This window comes from Peromyscus leucopus, chromosome 8b, assembly GCF_004664715.2.
Source record: "Peromyscus leucopus breed LL Stock chromosome 8b, UCI_PerLeu_2.1, whole genome shotgun sequence".
Taxonomy (NCBI): domain Eukaryota; kingdom Metazoa; phylum Chordata; class Mammalia; order Rodentia; family Cricetidae; genus Peromyscus; species Peromyscus leucopus.
Genome location: NC_051086.1, coordinates 46,033,392 through 46,053,118, shown reverse-complemented (window position 1 = coordinate 46,053,118; position 19,727 = coordinate 46,033,392). Strand labels below are relative to the sequence as shown.

The 19,727-nt window shown below is 42.1% G+C and overlaps 1 pseudogene; it reads left to right on the top strand.

Moving 5' to 3' along the window:
• Positions 1–401: 401 nt before the first annotated feature.
• LOC114693098 lies at positions 402–908 on the top strand (annotated as a pseudogene).
• Positions 909–19,727: the final 18,819 nt, after the last annotated feature.

Here is a 19,727-nt window from a genome sequence, read left to right as displayed (position 1 = left end):
CCAGAGAGGCTTAAGACCACTCCCATAGGATATTTAAGCTGCATCCCAGAAAACAGACACATGGTTTTTCTGATCTCTTGTCCCTGTCATCTCTGGGGGGGCGGGGGTCGGCGATGGAGAATCAACTCAGAAAGCTTTACCCGTTAAATTGAGGCTTTTTCTAATTTGGTCTGATTTGCATTGCTGCATCAGCAGAGAGGCTTATTGGGGTGCAAAAACCTTTCCCTTAATAGATTAAAAAAAAAAAAAAAGAAAACCTTTAACAAAATCCAACATGCTTTCATGATAAAAGTCCTATAGGACTAGGCACGGACACCGGTAAATAGGCATGGGTCAGCATGTCTTTGGGCTAGAGAGCAGGATGTCCATCTTCGGGTCTTAGCTATGGTGGTGTTGATCACCTGGGAGCAAAATAAAAATGGGTGATGTTGAGAAAGGCAAGAAGGTTTTTGTTCAGAAGTGTGCCCAGTGCCACACTGTGGAAAAGGGAGGCAAGCATAAGACTGGACCAAATTTCCATGGTCTGTTTGGGAGGAAGACTGGTCAGGCTGCTGGATTCTCATACACAGATGCCAACAAGAACAAAGGCATCACCTGGGGGAGAGGACACCCTGATGGAGTATCTGGAGAATCACAAAAAGTACATCCCTGAAACAAAAATGATCTTCGCTAGAATTAAGAAGAAGGGAAAGCCGGGCAGTGGTGGCACACACCTTTAATCCCAGCACTCGGGAGGCAGAGGCAGGCAGATCTTTGTGAGTTCAAGGCCAGCCTGTTCTACAGAGCGAGATCCAGGAAAGGCGCAAAGCTACACAGAGAAACCCTGTCTCAAAAAAAAAAAAAAAAAAAAAAAAAAAAGAAGAAAGAAAGGAGAAAGGTCAGACCTAATAGCTTATCTTAAAAAGTAATTCCACTGCCTTATTTATTACAAAACAAATGTCTCGTGGCTTTTAATGTGTACCATAATTTAATTCATACACCAAAATTCAAATCAGGAATGGCTAACAATGTTTTTTGTTGGGATGGTCCTGATTTAAGTAAAACTGACTTGTAGTAAAGTGGATATGATCTTTTTTAAAAATAACAATTCCAGTCACATACTATCACATCTCTCCTTTTCTCAAGATCGGATTGGATTTATTAAAGTTCTACTTTCCACAAAGATGGGGTGTCACCTCAAGCCTATTGAATGGTTTTATATTTAAATTTATATAACTGGGAATATGAATATGTTTAAACACTGGGAAAATTCTATCACTGTCTCAGAAACGAGAAGACTCACCTGTAATTCAGTTTGTATTCACTGGCCTGTTACAGGCAATGGCTACACATCAGGAAGTCACTGTCTATTCTTGACTTGATGATGTCATTTTAATTAGAATTCCCTGTCAAAGGATGCTGCCTTTTACCATTGAAAGGCACTTACTGTGATCTATGTATAATATCAAATAAGGAGTATTTAGCACTTGAAAAAAAAAAATAATGTAGGACTAGAGGAAACATACCTTAACACAATAAAAGCTGTATATGAGAAACCCACAGTCAGTATCATACTAAATGGGAAAAAAAAGCTTGAAGCAATTCCACTGAAGTCAGGAACAAGACAAAGATGTCAAATATCCCCACTCCTCTTCAATATTATGCTTGAAATACTAGATAGAGCAATAACGCAACAGGAGGAAATTAAAGGGCTACAAACAGGAAAACAAGGCAAACTACCACTATTTGCAGACGATATAAAATGACACACTAGAGATCCTGAAAATTCTACCAGGAACTTATAGAAACAATCAATTTAACAATGTAGCAGGAAACAGAATCAACTTGCACAAATCAAGAGCTTTTCTATACATCCCAAACAAACATACAGAGAAAGAGATCATGGACACACTCCCCATTTATGATAACCTCAAAGAAAATAAAATATCTAGGAATAAACCTAACCCAGGAAGTGAAGGGTGTCTATAATAAAAATTTTAAACCTCTGCAGAAAGAGAGAGTGAAGAAAGACCCTGGAAAATGGAATATATATATATTGGTTTTTCGAGACAGGGTTTCTCTGTGTAGCTTTGCGCCTTTCCTGGAACTCACTTGGTAGCCCAGGCTGGCCTTGAACTCACAGAGATCCACCTGGCTTTGCCTCCCGAGTGCTGGGATTAAAGGCGTGTGCCACCACCGCCCGGCTCACTGTGGTATATTTTGATACTTCATCTTTGTTACAACTCACCTAAAATGTGAAAAGTCCAACTCTATTTTCTAATAAGCCAGATGAAATTCCTAGTGCTGTCCCACACTTACTTTGGCATAAGCAGTTAGCAGGACTCTCTGAAAGTAAGGCAACTTCTTACAGCACTGCTCGGAGGGGAGGGGAGGAAGAAAGACAGGGACAAGAATGGTTGAGCTGGCACAAGCTCCAGGAACTGGGTTAAAGATGCTTTCCAGCCGGTGACTTTGCATGTGTTCTCCAGTGGCGCTCAGAGCCCCGGACACCCATGTAAGGCCTAAGGGCGTTCCTGTATGCTGGGAATTTTGATGTAGCGCAGCCTTGGGGAGGCACTTGGCACCCACTATCTCAAGCTCTAAGGGAATAGGGCACTGAGTTCCAGTGCTGTCAAACGGAATTTGGCCTAGCCATTGGGGCTAAATAATAAGACTAATTAAAGTACAAGGGATGTCTGATCTAAGAGTACATCCGGGTTACCAGTGTTGACTTCATATGAAAAGTGCTGAACACCGCATCATCCACCCTCGGGCTCACGTCAATTCATATATATATATATTTATATTTTAAGTGCCACATCTCTTTCAAAATACACATATTTTTGCATATTAACACTTCTTTAAAAGTGGCGTGCCTACAATTTGTCATCCATTTAATGAACACAGCTCGTTTTCCTGGGAAGATGTTAAGTCAATGGCACATCTTCTTAGAGCCACACAAGTCAAGGAAGCAAAGGGACAGATCCCACTGCACAAGCCATGGTCTGCCTATTGGGTCCTCAGAGGGAGTTAGTTCATCCGGCCGCATCCTGGCTCACAGTCCACGGAGGCTGGGCATAGGAAGTCTACAGAGGATGAAGGAGAGGAACACTACTCCTAGCTAGGACATTGCCAAAAAAGTCTTCAGCTCACTGCAGCCCGCTAACTGGGTTCTCTGGAAATGCCAGGGTACTGAGAGCTCAAAAGAGAGAGGGATCTGAGGGCTCTGGGGGGTTGACAGAGGTACCTCAAGGGGAGAAGCATGGAGATAACACGTCTACTCAATCAGATGGCCACAGGCCAGCCCTGCACTGTTTTGGCTTTCTCTTTCCCTCTGCTTTGCCCAGACTAAAAGGCCTGAGACCTTGGACTGGCTTCACATCCTCCACAGGAAATGTTGCTGTCATTATTAGACTCATCCTCTGGAAGCGGATAAAATAGTAAACCAGAGCATCAAAGGGCCAAGTCCATCACTGTTGCTGTTCTCTGACTTTCAGCCAAATGTGTTTCTGACCAGCGTGTTTTCCTGAGCACATTCCATGGTTAAATGTCCTGGCATCGCCAAGTACTCTCCTATTAACACACCTTAGCATAAGCATTGCTTTAAACTGTATCATTTATTTCATTCAAATATTCTCACTATTCTGTGAAAGGAACAAATTTTGGTTGCTCCCGTTTACTTACTTGGAGGGGACCCTCTCATTATTTACTGCATAGATAAAAAGGGAGACACTGCAATTCAGTGTGTGTGTGTGTGTGTGTGTGTTTGCCCTGGGTCACTCTTGACAATAAAAGAGGAATCTGTTTCCTGGTACCTGGCCAGAATGCCTTGCCTAAAGATAGTATGTATGCCTGGAGCGGCTAGTTGTCCTGGCAAAAGACCAGAAAGAACCCAAGGTGAATAGTTGAGGGATCAAACAGAGAAGCAGGCCAGTTCTTTCTCAACCCCCGGTTGACTCCTGGGTAGGGGGTGTGACATGGAAGATGACTTTCAGCCATATTATGAGGTTGGTGGTAAGAGGGCAGAAGTCTCCACTCTGGAATCTCTTGATCTTCTGGGAGATGATACTTTTAATTTACATCCACACAAGACTGTGTCCCAAACCAGAAGGGTTTTGCCTAATTCATCATGCTCCCCAGGCCACACAATGGGACCCCTGACAAGCAGAACATCGCAGAGTGAAAGGAAGGGACACCGTGAGGGCTCATGAATTGCAAATACCTCATCATTAAAAGATGCTGCCTTGCTTGCGACCATCTGCTTGATATGCTAGGGCCCAGGACCTCGGGCTAGAAACATCTGCTGCTTTAATCATTTTACCTCTTAATTAAAGCACAGGCGAAGGGAAGCCAAACATAGCCATGACCCTGGACATATCACAGTTTAGCCATATAGATCGGAGACCACATCCGCCCTGGTCGGGCATGAATGAGAATACACAGGTGTGCCGTTCAGCCAACACATGCGCTCCCCACTGAGATGAAGCACATTCGGGTCCGCGAATCCCCTCCCACTGATGTGATGTACCATTTTGAAGGCACTTTGTTTTGCAGTTTCATTGATCCTCCACTGAGGCAGCTTCCTGATGGTTGCCTTTAAGCTGTTGTGCCCTGAGGCAGGTTGGTCAAGCAGTTAATGATCTATAAATAAACACTTTAGGGCACTAGGGGAGATGCTTTTTAAAGGAACCCCACTGCTAATCCTTTTGTACTGCCAAGAACCCTTTTGTAATGGACACAGACACCCCTTAATGGAACTGTTTGGTAAATTCAGATTTTTATTTCAGGTTTCATGTGCATTATCAAAGTGACAATGTATGGAAATGTGTACTGAATGTGTAAACAGTAAGCACTCAGTAAACAGTAGGTGACACTATCATTTCTTCATTCGTAGTCCGCCCACATTATTTTGAATTCAGATCACTTTTAACGCTTGCCCAGCCACCCTGGGTTTGAATCTTGCTCTTCTTCCCTCCCATCAGCCTGTGATCTCTCCAGAGCCTAGAGTTCTTTCTATTTCTTTGACTATAATTTCTTTATAAAATATACTAAGTTTCACTCCTGCCAGAGAACCAGGTAGGCAGACTGCCCATCTTCATCTCACCCTGTTCCTCCGGACCCAACCCCTCAGTCTCAGCCCCAGCTCTGCAGCAGTACACCTCCTGCACCCTTCCCTGTCCCCCTGCCCTCACCCACTGTGGATCCCACAGATCTTCCTCCTAACCTCCCTCCCTGCGACTCATCCCAGTATCCCAGCCTCCACCACCAGCAGGCATTCCCTGCAAACACACCAGCTGAGCAGGTCAGGGAAATGGTTAAGCTAACTGCAGGCCTTCACCATGTCCTCCTCTCCTCCAAACTCAATTCCCCAGTCTCATCCCTATCTCAGCAACAACACATTTGCCGCAGCCTTCCTTCCCCCTTGCCCACATCTTCAGTGGATCCTACAGATCTTCTGCTCCTTACCCTCCTCTCCCCACTTGTCGCTTTATCCCAGCCCCCACATCCAGGAGGCACTTCCTGCTAACCCACAGGCCGTCTTGGCTAGGGAAGCAGATAGGGAAGAAGATAGGATCTTCCCCTCTCCTTCTGTTCCTATAGATCCAATCCCCCAGTCTCATCCCCAGCACCATAGCAGACCCTCTGAGGTGACCTCTTTTCACTGTTCTTCATTCCAAGGAGATGAAATAAGCAGATCCTGGTTGATCACTCTATTTTCCTCCCTCCTGTGAACCCCTTCAGACCCCCAGCCTATCCTTATTCCTAAGTGTCAGCTCCCAATACCTAGAAACACATTTTGCCTGGAACCCCCAGTGGCCACACTTACCAGATCAAAAGGAATTTCCCTGCCAGGCAACACACAGCCATCACACAATCCAAAACTCCAGAAAAGACACAGAAACTAAGGAACAAAATACCCACCCAACAAAGACAATTCCAGAAATCAGCACCTAGACCTATAATCATCCCAATCCAAGAGGCCAGAGTAAAAATGCAGTCAATGACAGCCAGAGCAATGTGTCTCCACTACAGCCCTGTTGTCCTAACACAGCAGGCCCTGACTATTCCAAGATAGCTGAAGCCAAGAAAAAGACCTTAAAGCTGCCCGTATGAGGATGATAGAAGTCCTTAAAAAGGAAATTAATAAATCACTTAAAGAAATCCAGGAAAACACAAACAGTGGAAGGAAATGAATAAAACTATTCAAGACCTTAAAATGGAAATAGAATATATAAAGAAAACCCAAACTTAGGGAATTCCGAAAAATGAAAAATTTTGGAATTCGAACAGGAACTACAGAGGAAAACTTCACCAACAGAAGACAAGAGATGGAAGATAGAATCTCATTCACTGAAGTTACAATAGAAGAAATGGATGTATCAGTCAAAGAAAATGTTAAATCTAAAAACCTACTGACACAAAACATCCAGGAAAACTGGCACACTATGAAAAGACCAAACCTAAGAATAACAGGAATAGAGGAAGGAGAAGAATCTCAGCTCAAAGGCTCAGAAAATATCTTCAACAAAATAATAGAAGAAAAATTTCCTAACCTAAAGAAGGAGATGTCATATAAATATCTCTCTCTCTCTCTGTCTCTCCCTCTCTCTCTCTTTCTTTCTCTCTCTCTCACACACACCCCACATATGCTTTCTCTCTCACACACATGCTTATACTCTCATCTACCCCTCTCTCTCCCTCCTTCTTTCTCTCTTTCTCTTTCTCACACACACACTCCACACATGTTCTCTCACACACACATGCTCTCTCACACATACATATGCTCACACATACACATGCTCACACATGCACACATGCTCTCTCTCACACACACATGCTCCCTCTCACACACTCACACATATGCTCTCTCACACACACATACTCACATGCACATGCTCTCTCTCACATATACATACACATGCTTTCTCTCACACATACATGCTCACATCCACATTCTCTCACACACATACTCACACACACATGCTCTATCTCTCACACACACATGCTCTCTCTCTCACACACACACACACATACTCATACACACACATGCTCTCTCACACACACATGCTCTCTCACACACACACATACACACACATGCTCTCTCTCACACACATATACACATACATGCTCTCTCTCTCTCTCTCTCTCTCTCACACACACACACACACACACACACACATACACAGTCCTTTTCTCAGTTATTTCATCAAAGGCTAATCTAATGGCGGCTGTAATGGATTTTACAGATGTAATTAATATCCCTAGCCAGCTGACTTTATGTATAAGAGATTATCTTGGTGAGACTGATCTTATCAGTGGAGGAATTTAAAATAAGCTTACTCTGTCCCTGAGGTAACTTGAGAAAGAGGATAGGCCTATAATTATTCTTCCCCTTTAGATTGCCCTGTCTATAGAGAACAGCTTTGGTGTGTGTGTGTGTGTGTGTGTGTGTGTGTGTGTGTGTGTGTGTATTTCTCATCTGCTCATGATCTCTTCTTGATTACCAGACACATGTCTGTCACACTTCCTTTACCAATGCCACAGTCAGCTAAGCTGGGACTCACAAGTCAGTTTGCCTGCCTTCCAATCTTGGTGTTCACATGTGTGCCCATGCATGTATGTTAACGTGTGAGTGCATGAATGTGCACAAGTCTGTGTGTCTTGTGCACACACCTGTGCATTCTGCTGCTGTTCTTCAATAACTGAACACTGGATGACACAAAGGGAATAAAAACTCAATGAAAAAGGAAATTATGTTCTTAAAGGACCCCAAATAAACACTTCCAAATTGTGGACTTTAGCCCTATAAGTAACTTAGGAAATTGGACTAATAGTGTAAAAATTTCTCACAAAGACAGTCCTAGCCTTGGAAATTTTTAATGGTGAAGTCTATCACATATTTTTTAAAATAAATAATACTCTACACATTTTCAACCTTCCTAATGCTGCAACCCTTTAATACAGTTCCTCACATCATGGTGACCCCAACCATAAAATTATTTTCGTTGCTGCTTCGTAACTATAATTTTGCAACTATTATGAATTGTAATGTAAATATTTGATATTCAGGATATCTGATATGCGACCCCTGTGAAAGGGTCATTCAAACCCCAAAGGGGTCTCAACCCACAGACTGAGAACTGCTGCTCTACACAAACTCAGAAAACCACAAAGGAAGAAAGGCTTCCCAACGTCTCCTTAAAGCCAGGTTACACTGCCATCAAAACCAAACCAAGGTATTACCAGGCAAAAGAAAAACCATACACCAATGTTTCTCATGAACAGAAACTTTACAAAAACAGCTGTAACAAATCAAATCCAATGATATATATCAAGGACAGCAATTGTGCAATTCTAGAGATTCTAGCCAGTGCAATAAGACCAGAAAACTAAACAAAGATATCATGACTTGAAGCAATGGAATCTACAAAAAAAAAAAAATTCCAGAATTATTGAGTTTAGCAAAGAAAACACAAGGTCATATAAAAGTAATTTGTAATTTCGCATACTAACAAAAACTTAGAAAATAAAATTAAGAAGTCAGTGATATTTCCAATAGCAACAGAATATAAAATGTTTAATGATATATCTGAAAAATAAGATTGTATGATCTATATAATGAATATCCAATCACTGAGAGAAATTTAAAGATCTAAATGAGTGGATAAATGCCTTTATTCATAGATTTGGAGACTCAGATTTATCAAAGAATCAATTATCTCCAAATCGATGTATAAATTCAATTCAATCAAAATTCCATAAGTTTTGTAGAAATTCACAGGCTGATTCTAAAGCCACATGAAAATACAAAGGATATGGAAAACATAAAGAACTCAGAAACAGGACAAGATTTGAAGGGATCCCATTTCATGGCTGATTATAAAACTGCCTTTTATAAGCCCACCAACCTAGCTACCCATCCCACAGGCTCCTTTTCCTCCTGGTGCCGGAACCATAAAGCAGACACAGAGATCCACAGCCAAACATCAGGCAGAGAGAAAGCCCAAAATGGAGACCTCCATCTGGTCCCTCCCCTTTGAGCCTGAGCAACCTCACAGAAGAGGGGGAGAAAGGATTGTAGGAGCCGAGAGGGGTTGAAGACACCAAGAAGACACAGCCCACAAAATCAACTAAGCAGGCTTCACAGGGGCCCACAGAGTGGGAAGCAGCAATCGTGGACCCTGCATGGGTCTTAGCTAGGTCCTCTGCACATATGTTATAGTTGTTAGCTTGGTGTTTTATGGGACTCCTAAAAGTGGAGAGTGGAGGTATCTCAGACTCTTTTCCCTGCTCTTGGAACACTTTTCCTCCTACTGGGATTCCTTGCCTAGCCCTGATACAAACCTGAGGGTTTGTATCTAGTCTTATTGTACGTTATACCATACTTGATTGATATGCCAGGGAGGTCTGCTCTTCTCTGAAGGGAAACAGAGAAGGAGTGGATCTGGGGGAGAGAAGTTGGAGGAGGGGCTGGGAAAGTGAAGGAGGAGAAACTGCAGTCAGGATATATTGTATGAGAGATAAATAAATGAATCTGCTTTTGACATCAAAATAGACAGATAGATTAGAAGACAAGAGATAGACCCAAATATTAGTGGGGAGCTGAACTTTCATAGTGGTACACAGGTAACACAGTCTGGAAAAGGCTGACTTTTCAACAAATCCTGCTGGACAGTAGATATGCACAGTCAACACAAATGAACACACACACACACACACACACACACACACACACACACACACTTTGGTCCATTCCTAGTGTCCCATGAAATATTTACCTAAATGAAATATCAAAACTATAGATAAATCTATGTGTTTTGACATGTTTTTTTTTAATTTGTACACACAACTTTCTCAAAGTTAAAAACTTTTGTTTTTTGAAATTCACTATTAGTAGAATGGAAAGGTAAGCTACAGAGTGGAGTGAAATATTTTATAACTCCAACAAACTACTTAAATCAAAATATGTAAGTAAATCTTAAAATTCAATAATAAGAAAAAAATCAACCCAAGCTTGATGATACATACCTGTAATCCCAGCACTCCAAAAGCCGAGACAGGAGGATGGCAAGTATAATACCATCTTGGGCTAGAGCATGAGCTTCTGCCTAAAAAACAAAATTCAAAAAGTGAGCAAAATGATCAAAAATTAGTTTGCTTTTCTGTTGTTGTGATTAAAACACTGACCAAAAGCAACCTGGGGCAGGAGATGCTTTTACTCACAGGTTATGGGTCCACCATCAAGGGAGGCAAAGGCTGTTACTCGGGGCAAGGACTGAAGCAGAGACAAGGGAGGAACATAATTTACTTGTTCACTTCCCATAACCTGTTCATCTTACCTTCTTATATAATCCAGGACCATCTGCCCAGGGGTGACATGGCCCACAGTTAGCTGATCCCTCCCACATCAGTCATTAATCAAGAAAATGACCCAATGAGCGTGCCCAGAGACCAATCTGATGAAGTCAACTTCTCAGTTGACATTCCCTTTTCCCAGGTGAGTCTAGACTGACAAAAGTTAAACAGGACACCAGTGATATCCTGGCTGCAGTATTTTATATATTTTACAAATATTCAAGGTACAGAAGAGATGGATCATCAGTCAAGAAAACTCGGTGCTGTTGCAGAGGGCTGGTGTTCAGCTCCTAACACCCATGAATGGTAGCTCACAACTGCCTGTAACTCCAACTCCAGGAGGTCCAACCCCTCCCCTGCCTTCTGTGGGCACACACATGCACATACATGTGCTAAGACACAGAAATGCACACATACACATAAAAATACCAATCTTCAAAAATGTTGTGTTCAATGTCATTAGTCATTCAGATGCCTGAATGAAAATCACCATGACTTACTACTGCGAACTCGTAGGTGGCTAGCGTTAAAGGTGAGCAAATGGTGACAAGTTTCTGGAAGAGGTGGAAATCTTCTTTACTGATATCACAATTGGCACACTGCGTGCTCCGACCCCTTCAGAAATAGCCTGGCAATTTCCCCCCAAGTCAAGCTTACACCGGCTGGAGGAAGGATGAATCATCTCACACTTCGGTTCACCTACAAAGGCTTGTATACAATGTTCATGGAAGCGTTACTATAGTAACCCCACACTGAAACATCTACTGACAGATGAATGAGTAACAGGGTGTGTGACAACCAGGATGGAATACCACTTAATAATTAAATGGACTGAACTACTGGTACACTCAAAAATGTGCTTTCAAGGATGGACACTAAAGCGTATAAAATTAATTTCAAAAATATACTTAGCCCAATATATCTAAAACACTTTCAGTTTTACACACAACAAATACACAAACTACCAATATAAATTGAACATGGATAATTATGACTAAAGTTGAACACCTGCTCCTCAGTCATGTGAGCTACTTTTCCCAACAGTTCTCATGGCACATGGCTACTGTGTGAGAGAATGCAGATTTGAACCATGAGAGAACACTCTGGAGTCACAGTGCCATCTGTATTGATGTGAAAACAAAGCCCTGTGTCCCTTCACCACCTACCACAGATGACTGAAGCTTCCATCCATAGCAGCAAAAAGTGAGGCAGCCACACCTTTTCTCCTCTCCGTGTCTTAACACCTCATTTTTAGAAAGAGATTGCAGCGGACACATGGGAAGCAGCTGGGTGTGTTCTGCTGATCCTGGTTCTTCAGACTCGTCCTCCCTCACCACTGGAAGGGACCCAAGCTCCCTGAGAATGGCCATTTATTTCTGAGAGTTGTGGTTCCCCCAGCACAGTCAAAAGTGAAGCTCCCATGCTCCAGAGGCACTTTACAATCCCACAGAGGCTTTCCATCTCCCACTGCAGGGAAATTCTTACAGGAAAAGCTACCCCATTGGAGTTCTCTTTTATTATTGTTGTGTTTTGAAATTTAGCCAGCTGTCTAGTGGTTTCCACAAGGCTTTTTTATACCCCTTAGTTTTGGCTAATCCACCCACCCGTTATCCGCCCCCACTTCCCTTCACCCACAATAGTGGCATGACTATTAAGGGATAACTAACTGCTTTCTGGTTGCATATGAGGCCTGCTCCACAGAAGGGAACTTTATCCCTGGTGCTGTAATCCTGATAAAGAACCTGCCATTGTTATTTAGCTAAATGGTCACACTGTCAAAATGCCTTCTAAGTATTTGCATTTATAGACATAGATCTGGGCTGCTCTCAGCCTCGGTCTGAGAAACTTCTTCACGCTGTGGGCAGCAGTCAATGGAGAGAAGACTAACTGGTCAAAGTGTTGAAAATAGGAGAGAGAGTGCTCAGTCCTAAACAGCAGGTCTATATCATTCCCACACACCAAGGCTCAGGGACTGCCACACAAGAGGAGGCAAAAGTGGACGTGCTGTAAACGCTGTCTTATAGACATAGTAGAAGTGTCAAAGGCATGGACTCACAGTAGCCGTGGTTGCCTACACAGCCCTGCACAAGATCAAGGCGGCCCAAACCCTGGCATTAGTGGTGAAATGATCTCCAGGCCCTGCTGAGAAGCTATCACAGTGGATACTGCTGAGGGAAAGAAGGAGCACCACTCTTGTGTGAGAACTCGGGAGGTTTCCCATGCTCGAGCGGATGGCCCCACGCCTAGGCACATGTGGGCAGCACTAACCGGGCTTAGTGGGTGCATTAGTCAGGGTTCTCTAGAGAAACAGAACCGATAGAACATCCCATTTATATGGGATCTATTTGAGTGAGAGCAAGCAGACAAAAAGCAAGAGCTTCCTTCTTCCATGTCCTTTAGCTGAGCTTCCACCAGAAGGTGTGGCCCAGATTTATGGTAGGTTTTCCCACCTCAAATGATTCAGTCAAGAAAAATCCCTCACAAGTGTACCTAGCTGCTCAGGTTTTAGTTAATTTCAGATGTAGTCAAGTTGACAACCAAGAATAGCCATCACAAGTCCACCCCTTGTCACCTTGACACATAATCATAGCTCCTTATGCCATGCTTAATTTCAAAACGAAAATAACCAGGTCACAACTATGCCTAACATGGTATGACTATCCACATACAACTGCAAATGCATTATATATTTAACCAGGTCAGAGGGCTATAAAAACAACAACAAACAAAAAAAATTATGTGAATTCTGGGAGGTGGATGTGTTTGGGGTGATAATGGAGGGAACTGGAGAAAGGAAATGGGGGGCGGTATTGACCATATCTAGTAAGATCTATTTCATCATACACATTATGAAATTCTCACTAATAAAGAATTTTTAGAAGCTAAAACTGCCCGAGGCTTCAACACCTTCTCAAATAAACCCTGCTTTACCCTCTCCAATGCAGTCCCCTGAATGCAATTCCACCCAAACAGTGAATGAGACATAAAATGAGAGAGATTTCCTAGAGAAATCCAATAATTACATGTTCTGAGTCACCAAGTCAGCCCCGGGCAGGTGGGTCAAAGCCTGGCATTAGTAATGCAGAGTTGCTGAATTTGATGAGCAGTTTATAAGGTAAACATTGTCTCCATACACTTGCTGTGGCTCTACAGGCTGGTTTGTGTGTCAACTTGACACAAGCTAGAGTCATCAAAGAGGAAGGAGCCTCAGCTGAGGAAATGCTTTGATGAGCTCCAGCTGTAAGGCATTTTCTCATTTAGTGGTCATTGAGGGAGGGCCCAACCTATGGTGGGTGGTGCCATCACTGGGCAGGTGGTCCTGGATCTATAAGAAAGCAGGCTGAGCAAGCCAGGGGAAGCAAGCCAGTAAGCAGCTCCCCTCTATGGCCTCTGCATCAGCTTCCACTTCTGGGATCCTGCCATTTTGAGTTCCTGTCCTGACTTCCTTCAGTGATGAACAGCAATGCTGAAGTGTGAGCCTAATAAACCCTTTCCTCCCCGGCTTGCTTTCTGATCATGGTGTTTTGCTGCAGCAATAGCAACCCTGACTAAGACAGTGGCTCTTCCTTTTATTTATTTCCCTAAATGGAAATGCAGGCCCACCAGTGCTCAACAGGAGAAGCACTGTTATTGGGTCCCAGTTTTTGTCTGTGTCCTGGGGTTTGCTGTCTAAGACATTTTTCTCAACAACTAAAATCAGATTCTGAGCCCCCCTCCTGCCGTCTCTCTCCTGCGTGGCCCTTCCCAGTTCACTTCTCCAAACGCCCTGGGTGGGCCCTTCTCATCTCCCTGTAGCTGGACTTTCTTTTCAGACTTTCTTTTGGACTGCCAGATCCCAAATAATTGAGACTTACTACTAATTATGAAAGCTTGCCCTTAGCTTAGACTTAGCCCCAAATAGCTCTCATAATTTAAATTAACCCATTTATATTAGTCTACATTCTGCCACATCACTTGTTACCTATCTTCCATAATGTACGTCCAACTTCTTCAGTGTCCCACTGGGGTCTCCTGTGCACTTAGATTCATCCAGAGTTCCTCCCTCTGCCCAGAAGTCCTGCCTATTCTCTCCAGTCTAGCTATTGGCCATTCAGCTCTTTATTAAGCCAGTCACAACAATATATCTTCATACAGTGTAAACAAATAGCATGCAACATTTCCTCCTTTTTGTCTAAATGAAAAGGAAAGGTTTTAACTCTAACACAGTAAAACTATACACAGTAGGAAAATTATCAAGTAAGGATTACATTCACAATGTCAAGTCATTTGTATTTGGCAAATTTTGAGAAATACCTTTATTAGCTATCCTATCTTAATGAGTCCAAAGTTTTATATCTAAACCATTTTCTATCATAACTTGTATTGCCATCCTAAAAATACCTTTTTAGACTTTAAAACATCTTAGATAAACAACAACTTAAGCTTTGATGTCTCTCAATCTTAAAACCTTTACATCTTTTTTTTGTAAGTTTCTTTTCTGAATTTGGTAACAGAGAAAACTGTAAAACTATAACTATCTCATCTTCAACTCCATCAGAGACCCGAAAAAATATAATATTACCTAAGTAAAATAGGAAGTGCAGAGCAAGCAACTTTCAAAACTATAAAAATGACAAAGACATCTGGCTGCCTGAACAGTCACGCAAGGTTTTTCTGCATCTTGGGGCATCCATCTTCTGCCTACAGGACCAGAATATCTGACACACTTCTCTGTGAAGCAAAAATTTTTGAAGGACTGTCCTACCTTGTCTTGGCCAAGTTTGGCAGTCACCTTTTGTGTTCTACTTGTCCAATTTGGACAGCATACTGTCAGTAGTTAAGGCAAAGACAGTTTCTTGACCAGTGGCTAACTTTGCCACAATGAAAGCAAACCCCATATGGAGGTTCTTCAATGCCCATCATCCTTTTTTAAGTAAATTGGTGCTGCCAGGAGCAGATGTGTATTATTGTCACGAAAAGCCTTATATTATTAAAACGTCTTAAATGACATATTACATAGATCTCTGAAATGTTTGCATACCATCTATCTATCTAAAACAAATCTATGTTTGACCCTGAAAACATACCTAACATGACTACAAGTTTGATTGTTATAAATGACTAACAACAAACATGCACTTTTTAATTATCCTAAATAGTTTATAATAATAGCTTTCAAGGACTAGAACTACACATTACATTTTTAAATGAGCTGCATAGGTACAATACCTTAAACAAGAATAAAAACATACATATAGTATGTTATAACAAAAATAACCTTAAATTTCTATTAATATACAAAAATCCATACCAAAGTAAGATATTTGATATTAATAATTGCTTTTTAGTTTAAAAGGAGATTCAATAATGTACCCTTTTATTCTATCATTCCTATATTCCCCCTTTCTTATATTCTCAGAAAGAGATCCCTGAATCTAACCTTCTTTGCTTAGTTTCTTCCCTGACCGTGAATGACAACAACTTGCAACTAACCTCCCTAAACAATAATAAACATCCATAACCTACCAAACAACCAAAAACCACGTACCCTACCTCTTGAAAATGTGGATGTCATGTTCTCTAGACTGCTTTCTGCTGGGGGCAGTAACATCTTTAGGGGATCCTGAGATAATTGGGATAATGATCAAGTCCTGGGAAAGCTAACTGTATCATTTTTTGTCTAGTCTCTGTGTGATGGGAAAGTGTAGAGCTTATCTGAAGTCCTGGCTAGAGTAGTCTGTGAGGCTGGATCATCTCAGCTAGCAGCTTCAAAGTTGTTCTGGATACAGATTGTTGAGGAAACTTCAACAGAGGCATTCTGAGAGGTTGGATCACTGGGGCTACTTGACTTCAGTGGTGTCTGGTCCTTTTTTTTTTTTTTTTTTTCCTGAAAACACACAAACTTTTAAAGCTAACATACATATCTACATTAACACAAGTATGGAATTGCAGTGTACACAAGTTAGTTAAAGATGATTTTTTTCTTTGTTTGAGCAGGTAAAAGGCATCTGTCAATGTTATAAGTCTGTTTGGACTGTATAACCAAATTGTCATGTGGACTCTGTAGCCAACAAGATTTATCATGTCTGTCTTAGTTATGGTTTCTATTGCTGCAATGAAACACCATGACCAAAGAGCAAGCTGGGGAGGAAAGGGTTTATGAGGCTTACACTTCAATGATACTGCTTATCCACTGGAGGAAGTTAGGACTGGAACTCAAACAGGGCAGGATTCCAGAGGCAGGAGCTGATGCAAAAGTCATGGAGAGGTGTTGCTTACTGGCTTGCTTCCTCTAGACCACTTCTTATAGAACTCAGGACCGCCAGCTCAGAGATGCACCACCCACCATGGGCTGGGCCCACCCCAGCTGATCACTAAAGGAGAAAATGCCTTACAGTTGGATCTCATCAAGACATTTCCTCAACTGAAGCTCCTTCCTCTCTGATGACTCTAGCTTGTGTCAAGTTGGCAGACAAAACCAGCCAGTACAATATCTCACTCAGTCTCAGAGCTGGTCCCATGTTTCCATCAGCCTATACATTGCCTGTCTTGTAGTTTGTCTTGGCTTATTTTTTTCATGTCTGCAGCCAAGATATCCAGGGGGTCTCCCCCAATCAAATTTTATCTTTATTAATTTTTAAGAAATCCATAGCTTTTTGTTTCTTGTGGTAACAAAAGCATAATCTCTCCTCTAATGCAATACATTTTCTGACTTCCATTCTGAAGTTGAGACATTCTTAAAATATATAGGCTGGTTTAATTCAGCCATTTTCATAATCCAATGTCTCTTAGCACCTCCCACTAGAACTCAATGATAAAAATACATACAGAACACAGCACAAGTTAATAGGGAGGGAAAGCAAGCAGGAGGATGTGTGAAAGCTAACATCTTTGTTATCTGTTGAGTTCAGCCCACTCCCAAACAACCCAAATCACGGACCTCCTGAAATTTCCCCCTTCCTTCCAGACCTCAAATCTGAGAGTGCATGTATCCTGAAGGCTCAGGTGTTCTGAGCAGACCCAATGCCCAGTCTCTTCTCAATTCTAGCCTGAGTTCTACCATGGGTGACTGAGGGGCCAGCACAATTAATATGTTGCCTCAAAGGAACCACTTGGACAGCTTGGTACTCACCCCCTGAAATTTGAGGAGCAGAAGAGCAAGAACTTGACTCACACACATCTGGACAGGCAAAAGTCAGGATGTTGTCACCAGCTGGTACCTTTGCCTGCAGACAGAGGGTGAGGTGGGAAGTGACTGAAACTGTTACTCTTAGAAGCCAGACCCTGGAGTTTTGGAAAGGGCTGTGCTTGATCCTCAGCACCTAAGCAACAACTCACAACAACTCACAACCACCTTTAACTCCAGGCTAAGGAGATCTGAATATGGAGGAGCAATTATCAACATCTGTGCCAGCAGAGATTGCAGTCAGCAGTAACAGGAAACACTGGGCTATTTCTGTGCCTCAGCACATACCTGGAGCACTGTTCAGTCCGGTGTGAGCATATGCTGAGGTTGACCAGTTGCTGATGGGATGTTGAGCCAAAGTGGGGTTGCACAGGAAAATGACGGTGGTGTCATGATGGCCTCAGTGATTCCACACACTGAATCGGGGTGTTAAGATAAACATCTAATGTCCTACTTCCCACCTGTTCAGGAGGCTTAAAAAACAATCTAGAACATGTTAGCACAGCCTTGAATGACAAGACAAAGTGCAGTTTTGGAGATAAGATGGCAAAATCCCAAGAACACATTAAATCAGAATAAGCCTTGTTCTCACCCAAGACATTCCCTGCAATGAACTTTTACTATAGCAACAATGTTCCCTGGAGGCTTATTGTGTGGAAGGATAATCCATGGGCAAAGTTCAGGTATTTCTGGTTTTCAGGTATTCCTATGGTCATAACTCTTTTTTTTAGAAAGGGCTGGAGAGATGGTTCAGAGTTAAAGATCACTGGCTGCTCTTCCAGAGGATCATGGTTTGATCCCCAGCACCTAAGCAACAACTCACAACCACCTTTAACTCCAGTCTAAGGTGATCTGAAACCATCCTCTATACCCCTTCTGGACTCTTGTGGCATTGTATGCATGTATTGCTCAGATATACATACAGACAAAACACCCTTGCACACAAAAACGATAAAATAAAAACAAAATTAAACCCTCTTTTTTTTTTTAAAAAAAAAAAAAAAAAAAAAAAAAAAAAAGCTACACAGTTTCTCTGTGTAGCTTGCACCTTTCCTGGAACTCACTCTGTAGACCAGGCTGGCCTCGAATTCACAGAGATCCACCTACCTCTGCCTCCTGAGTACTGGGATTAAATGTGTGCACCACCACTGCCTGGCTAAACCCTCTTATTTATACCAATATATTCTCAATAAACAAATCTTATTTCCAAGTTCACCAACTCCTTTATGAAAGATATATACCTGTATTCTGTCATCTGCCTAGATATCTGTAGTGCACTGTTCATAAATGAGTAAATAAATGACTGTTGGTCTGTAATCCATTTAGCTTTCTGTTCTGCTCAACCCTCAGCAATATGTGTTAGTGATGCCACACTGTGAGCATAAATCATTAATAATGGAAGGTGATTAAATGCACGGGATGATTTATGATATTGCTATAGTATATGGAGTATACCAATTGCCTAATCACGTGCTCTGCAGGTGCCATCAAGCGACAAGAATGAGGCAGAGCTGGTGGGAACAAGGAATGGAATTAAAGTACTAATTAAATAACTTCAAGTCCCAATGATAAACCTGCTGTGGGATGGTCTGTATGTCAAATGTGTTGCTCTGATTGGTCAATAAATAAAACACTGATTGGCCAGTGGCCAGGCAGGAAGTATAGGTGGGACTAACAGAGAGGAGAATTGAGAGAACAGGAAGGTGGAGGGAGTCACTGCCAGCCACCACCATGACAAGGAGTATGTAAAGATGCCGGTAAGCCACGAGCTATGTGGCAAGGTATAGATTTATAGAAATGGATTAATTTAAGATGTAAGAACTAGATAGCTAGAAGCCTGAGCCATTAGACCAAACAGTTTAAATAATATAAGTGTCTGTGTGTTTATTTTATAAGTGGGCTGTCGGACTGCCGGAGCTTGGCGGGACCTGGAGAAAAAATTCTCCAGCTACAATAAACTGTAGTGAGGTAACCATAGCAATGGGGTACAGTGTTGACAGAGGCTAGGTATATGCCCCATTAATCACTTAACACCAGCCTTATGATAGAAGCATCATAAAATATTGGAAAGGCTGAATGCATGAGAGCTATACAGTTAGTGAGTGAATGAGCCATGATTTGAAGGCCCTTTTCCCGAACCCAGGTTCTAATTCTGCCTGGGGTCACCTTCATTACAAGTTAGACATATTTCTAAAATGAGTCAGTTCAAGAATGAATATATATATTT